Raw genomic sequence first — 6,000 nt, forward strand, 5'->3', positions numbered from 1 at the left:
AATTAGGTTTTGGAGTTGTGATTTAAGTTTAACGGACAGGTTACCAAACCATGTAGTGATGCCATAGCGGATGATGGATTCAATGGCTGCCCTGTAGAACAGCAGCATGATGTTTTTTTCCACTCCATGGACCCTGAGCCTTCTCAGAAAGTGCAAGCGCTGGTTAATACGAGAACATACAAAATCAACTTGGTTGGCCCAGTTTAACTGAGAATCAAAATAAATTCCTAAATACTTATACGATGTCACCTGCTCTACTCCATCCCCATGGATCAGGATCTGACTGTGATCCCCCACAGACCTAGGGTCAAAAACAATTTCCTTGGTTTTTTTAACATTTAGAATGAGGTTCTGCTCCTCACACCACTTCACAACCTCTGCTAGCTCTTGTTTGTACATGTCAACATTTGAAGTTTTAAACAATAAACTGAGTATAACTGTATCATCTGAAAACTTAATTATATAATTGTTGGGATACTGATTCTTCAGATAGTTTGTATATGCTATAAAAAGAAAAGGAGAGCTTACACAGCCTTGAGGGGCTCCCGTGCTTATGACCTGTATGTCAGAGAGAGTGGAATTCACTTTTACCTGCTGTTGCCTTTCTATGAGAAAAGCACTGTACCATCTAATTATGTAAGGGTTGACATCCATCTGTTTCAGCCTGTTTAACAGGATCTGAGGGAGAATAGTATTAAATGCTGAGCTAAAGTCCATAAACATCAACCTAGCATACGCTGAGGAATTCTCAAGATGCTTTAAGATCAGGTGAGTTGTAGAATTTAGAGCATCATCAGTGCCTCTACCTCTATTATAAGCAAATTGGTGGGGGTCTATGAGATGTTCTACCTCCTCACGTAGTTTTTCTACTATAATACGTTCTAATGATTTCATCACTATTGATGTTAATGCTACTGGTCTGAAATCATTATTTTCCTTAGGACATGATTTTTTTGCGACAGGAATGATTACAGCTTTTTTCCATATAGCAGGGATAATACCTGAGTCTACTGACAGCTGGAATAGAGGACTCCAAGCTGGAGTCAGCTCCTCAGCAAAAGTTTTAAGAAGTAGAGCAGAGATGCGGTCTGGCCCGCTGGCCTTTTTGATGTGCAGTTTTTTAAAAACATTGGTCACAGCACTTTGGTCAATTACTATTCTGTTCATTACCGGGTCGCACACCACTGTGGTTAGCAGCTTTCTGCATTCATTAACATTCCTAGCAGACTCAGAGTCAAAACGTTTGTAAAAAATATTAAGTTCATTTGCCTTTCCTAGCTCATTGTGTGCATACATGTCCTTCTTTTCTGAATTTAAATTTGTCATTTCTTTGACAGAGTCCCACAGCTCTTTTGAGCTCTTGTTTGAGAAAGCCTCTCGGACGCGTAGGCTATGTTGCTCTCTGGCTTCCCTTAGCTTCCCCTTGAGTTCTTTTTGAATTGATTTCAGTTCAATCGTGTTGTTATTCCGAAAAGCTTGCTTCTTTCTTCTGATGCAGTTTTTAATATCCGGGGTGATGTAGTCCTTATTGTTAGGGTAAACCCTGATGGTCTTTTTTGGGACTATTAAGTCCACACAAAAATGGATGTACGCTGTGATCGCCTCTGCAGCGCCGTCGATGTTGTCCTCTTCTTGAAAAACCTGCCAGTCTGTGGCAAAGAAGCAGCCACTTAGCTCCTCCTTGTTCTTATCTTGCCACACACTGACCGTTTTTGAGACAGGTTTGCTTCTTTTAATGGCTGACTTAAATGTGGGTATTAGCTGTATTGTGTTATGGTCTGAATTTGAAAGGGGGGGTCTGATTCTAGCCTCATATGCATGATTAATGTTGCCATAGCATTTGTCCAATATCTTGTCTTTCCTTGTGCTGTGGTGAACATATTGCTGAAACCCTGGGAGGGCAAGTTCCAACTTGCAGTGGTTGAAATCTCCAAGTAAAAACATCGGTGCGTCTGGCTTGTTTCTTAGCTGCTGGTGGACGCAGTCTGCTATGCGTGAGGCAGCCCTGGACGCATTTCCACTAGGCGGGATGTAAACCGCGCAAATGAAGATGTTCCCATAGTCTCTAGGAAGGTAGAACGGTCTTAGACTTAAGCATATGAGCTCAAGGTCAGGGGTGCACACAGTGTCTTTTATACTGTAATTCCTGCACCAAGCATCATTGATATAGGTGCATATCCCACCCCCTCTTAATTTCCCCGAGTTATCGTTCCTGTCCATGCGGACACTTGTGAAACCTGGTACCTGTACCAGCGAGTCTGGGTAGTCGTCCTGAAGCCAGGACTCTGTGTAAATCATGAGACATGACTCACGATATTCGTGGCAGACCCTTGTATTCAGGCGAAGTTCTTCCATCTTGTTCCTTAGGGAGCGAGCGTTGCTGAATAGTATTGATGGTAGCGGTGGCTTGTTACACCTCCGGCGGAGACGATGTTGAATGCCGCCCCTCTTTCCTCGTTTGCGTGGCCGCCTCTCTCCTCGCTGTTGCAGCAGCTCCTCCGGAACGTGGTCCAGCAGGCCCGGTTCTGGTGTGGCTTTTTCCCGAAGGGACAGCAGCCATTCCCTGCCGTAGACCCGCGTCGCTTGCTCGCTTCCCCCAGGAAGCACAGTGTTTACGTTGTATTGCGTGCCGGTGCAGATGCTAGCTGTGATTAGCATTAGCAGCAGCAGCACTCCAGCAGTCTTCTTCCCCATCGTATTATTGTCTCTGAATCACTCACTTACTTCGGGCCAGCTAGTTCGCCAGCACCCAAACAAACTCCAGTACACTTGACAAAACTTTGACGAGACTTGACAATCTTAAAACCAACATACGATTAACAAACAGACGCCGTTCTCTTGTGCCCGAGTCGCAGCCGTGCCGCGCCTCATTAACAGGTTACTTGCAATATTTTTTTTTTAATCATTTTGGAAATCAATTGTAATCCCTACTCTTTCCAAGTACCCCCTGCAAGCTGCCCAAGTACCCCTAGGGGTACACGTACCCCTGTTTGGGAATCACTGATCTAGTGCACCCACTGAGTCATGGAGCGCCTCCATATCCTCTGCTGTATCGGGGGGAGGAGGGGAGGGCTTGAAAGACTCACCCTGCCATGCTGTTCTCCATACTGACTCCATTAGGCCTCCATTAGTCTCCATTAGACTCCAGATGCATTTGGTGCATAATATTCCACACGAGCAGAGACAGACAAATAGCAGAGCCCAGACACCATGAAAAAATGGACTTTGGAAACATGGAAATGCTAAGTAGGCTTTTAAAAGCATCACACCCAATTCATGTGAATTAATAGCGAGGGCTCTGTGTCTCTGGGTAAAAACCATAGGGATGCATAGTGAGGGCTCTGTGTCTCTGGGTAAAAACCATAGGGATGCGTGATATTGTTGGGTTTTTTGCTGATATTTTCCAGCTCTTTCGGCCGATTGCTAATATAATATAATATATGCGCACATTTTTCCTCACCTAATTTCAGAGAACATCAAGTCTCTCCTGTCGAGACATTATTATGCCTCGTCTGATCGTGATTCTTCTTCTTTTCCTTTCTTCAAAGCATGATGGTTATAGGACATGATGATGACATGATGGTTACATGACAGTTTCTCATTTCTTTACACAGTTCTTCTTACACAGTGCATTTTTATTGAACTCTGCAAGGTCTTTTGAGCTGCAAGGTTTGGGTAGTAGAGGGCAGACAAGGCAGTGCTCCATGTGGTCTGCTTCTCCACATTCACAGGTGGTTGGGCCAGTCTTGTAGCCCCATCTGACCAGAGCAGATTTAGATCGTCCCGTTCTTCTCAGTCGGTTGAGTGTCTTCCACTGAACCCAAGGTGCTTCAGATCCGGGAGGAAGGTCTTCAGCAGGAGGGAGCTGCAGTCTGGTTTCTTCTCGAGATGTTATTAGTGGCTGGACATGGCGGAGGAAGCTTGTCCTTGACTTCAGTCGTTGGGCCGGGGGTTGATCTCCGTAGAGGAGGTGGTGTTCATCACTAGTAGCAACTCTTATCGTGATCTCCCACTGGCAGACATAGGCTACTATAAATACAAGGCTTTTCAAAGTGTAGCTACACATTCACTGGGAAAAGTAAGAAAGGTTAGTCAAGCGTCGAGCATTTGTGCATATTAAGCGTCATTTTATTATCGACACAATAGACCAGGGGTAGGCAACTATTTTTCATCGGGGGCCACATGAGAAACCCAGATTGTTGCCGGGGGCCGAACAAATATTGTCATGCCGTAACCCATGGATGGGCAACTTTGATGATAGAGAGGGCCACAAAAAATGTCCTCGCTACCAGGTTTTGCTGAGGGGCCGAACGGCGCCAGCGCGGAAAATTTGGGGCATTTGAATAAGCCAGGTTTAGAGGAATATTAATTTTAAATTAACAGTTGTGATGTCATTATTCAGTCTCTTAACCACCAATATTTGATCCTTTTCTCACTCACTCCTATGTCACCACCTGCTCTCAGGGCTTGAAATTAACTTTTTTGACCACCTGCCAATATGGCTGCTAGATTCTAAAGTTACCAGCCAATTAGAATTTCCACTGGCCGAAATGTTTTTCTTGAAATAAACCAGAATATGAGTGGGTTAATTTAAACATAAGTATCAGTAAGTGGCCCGGGATTCTCAAAGCCTGTGTTGAGGGTCACACAAACAAAAATGCACTCTTGAAGCTAAATAAATCCAAAACCAGTTTATTATTTAAATTTCTACTTCAATGTAGCCTTTTAGTCATAAAGATTATTGAAAGATATTCCATATTCCAGACTGAAATGCTATAACGGAAGTGGAGTATTGGCCAGAATGACGTGAACATTTGGACACTTATTCAGTGGGTATCTTGCAGGTGCACTGTAAAAAAAAAAAAAAAATGTTTTTTTTTTGCAAAATCATCTGGCGGGCCAGATATTATCAGAGGCGGGCCAATTTTGGCCCGCGGGCCACCTGTTGCCGACCCCTGCAATAGACCCTTCTCACGGGGGCCATTTTGTGTCGAAAAGGCAGAATAAACACAGGTGCAAGCAAAACACTAATGAGGGTTTCCAACGTCCATGATTGGAATTTGGGTCTGTTGTTCGTTTCAGACCGATGCTGCTGATATTTCATTTTAAAGCTTTTACCGGCCGATACCGATGATGATGAGCCGATATGGTATTCTCAAATACACTGCTACCGCCTGCGCTAGGACGCATCATCAGTGATGTTATCTGGGGTCGTAAGGTGTTTCGGGTCTGTCAACATCATACACCCTCGCCCAGTAGACCCAGCCGAGGCCAATTAAGACCCCGACTCGCGTCCCAGAAGCCGCTCACGGATCAGCCTTCCTACTCTGTCTGCAACGTTGCCCGCGGGAGGGGTAAAAGAGAACCCAATCCGCTGCAATAGAGCTAGTGCTACGCCGCAGTATTGGCCCTTCGGTGCATGGAGGATCTAGGCTCTGTGGGTTACTCCTCCGTGCTCCTCCTTCGTCTCACCAGACCCTCACGGGGCAAAGGCAATCCAGAGGCTGAGAGGATACCTCAAGGACGCCTCAAGAGGGCCTGTGCGCTGCACGTCATTTACCTGCGTCGAGCACCTCGCTCTAGCCTGAAGGACCCTAGGCCGCGGCGATCTTGCGCAGATTTTCAGGAGGCTAATCCGTAGCGTTTGTGGATTTCTCCCTCACGAGAGAGCCAAGATGGGGTGCTAATCCCATCCCGTACCGGTTGCCGTCTCTCCGGCCGTCAACTGTCTCTCCAGCTTGTCACCAAACTATACTTGGTTGTCACCTAGTCTTTCCTAAGTGTCACTGGCCAGAGGCAAGCCAGGGTTCTACATTCTCAAATACACTGCTACCGCCTGCGCTAGGACGCATCATCAGTGATGTTATCTGGGGTCGTAAGGTGTTTTGGGTCTGTCAACATCATACACCCTCGCCCAGTAGACCCAGCCGAGGCCAATTAAGACCCCGACTCGCGTCCCAGAAGCCGCTCACGGATCAGCCTTACTACTCTGTCTGCAAC

The 6,000-nt window shown here is 45.8% G+C and overlaps 1 protein-coding gene across 3 annotated transcripts in view; it reads left to right on the forward strand.

Annotated features, from left to right (window-relative positions):
* Positions 1 to 6,000, forward strand: part of palm3 (paralemmin 3) — a 60,636-nt gene that overhangs the window by 31,158 nt on the left and 23,478 nt on the right. The window lies entirely within an intron of this gene.

The sequence above is a fragment of the Poromitra crassiceps genome, assembly GCF_964638095.1.
Source record: "Poromitra crassiceps genome assembly, chromosome: 19".
NCBI lineage: Eukaryota > Metazoa > Chordata > Actinopteri > Beryciformes > Melamphaidae > Poromitra > Poromitra crassiceps.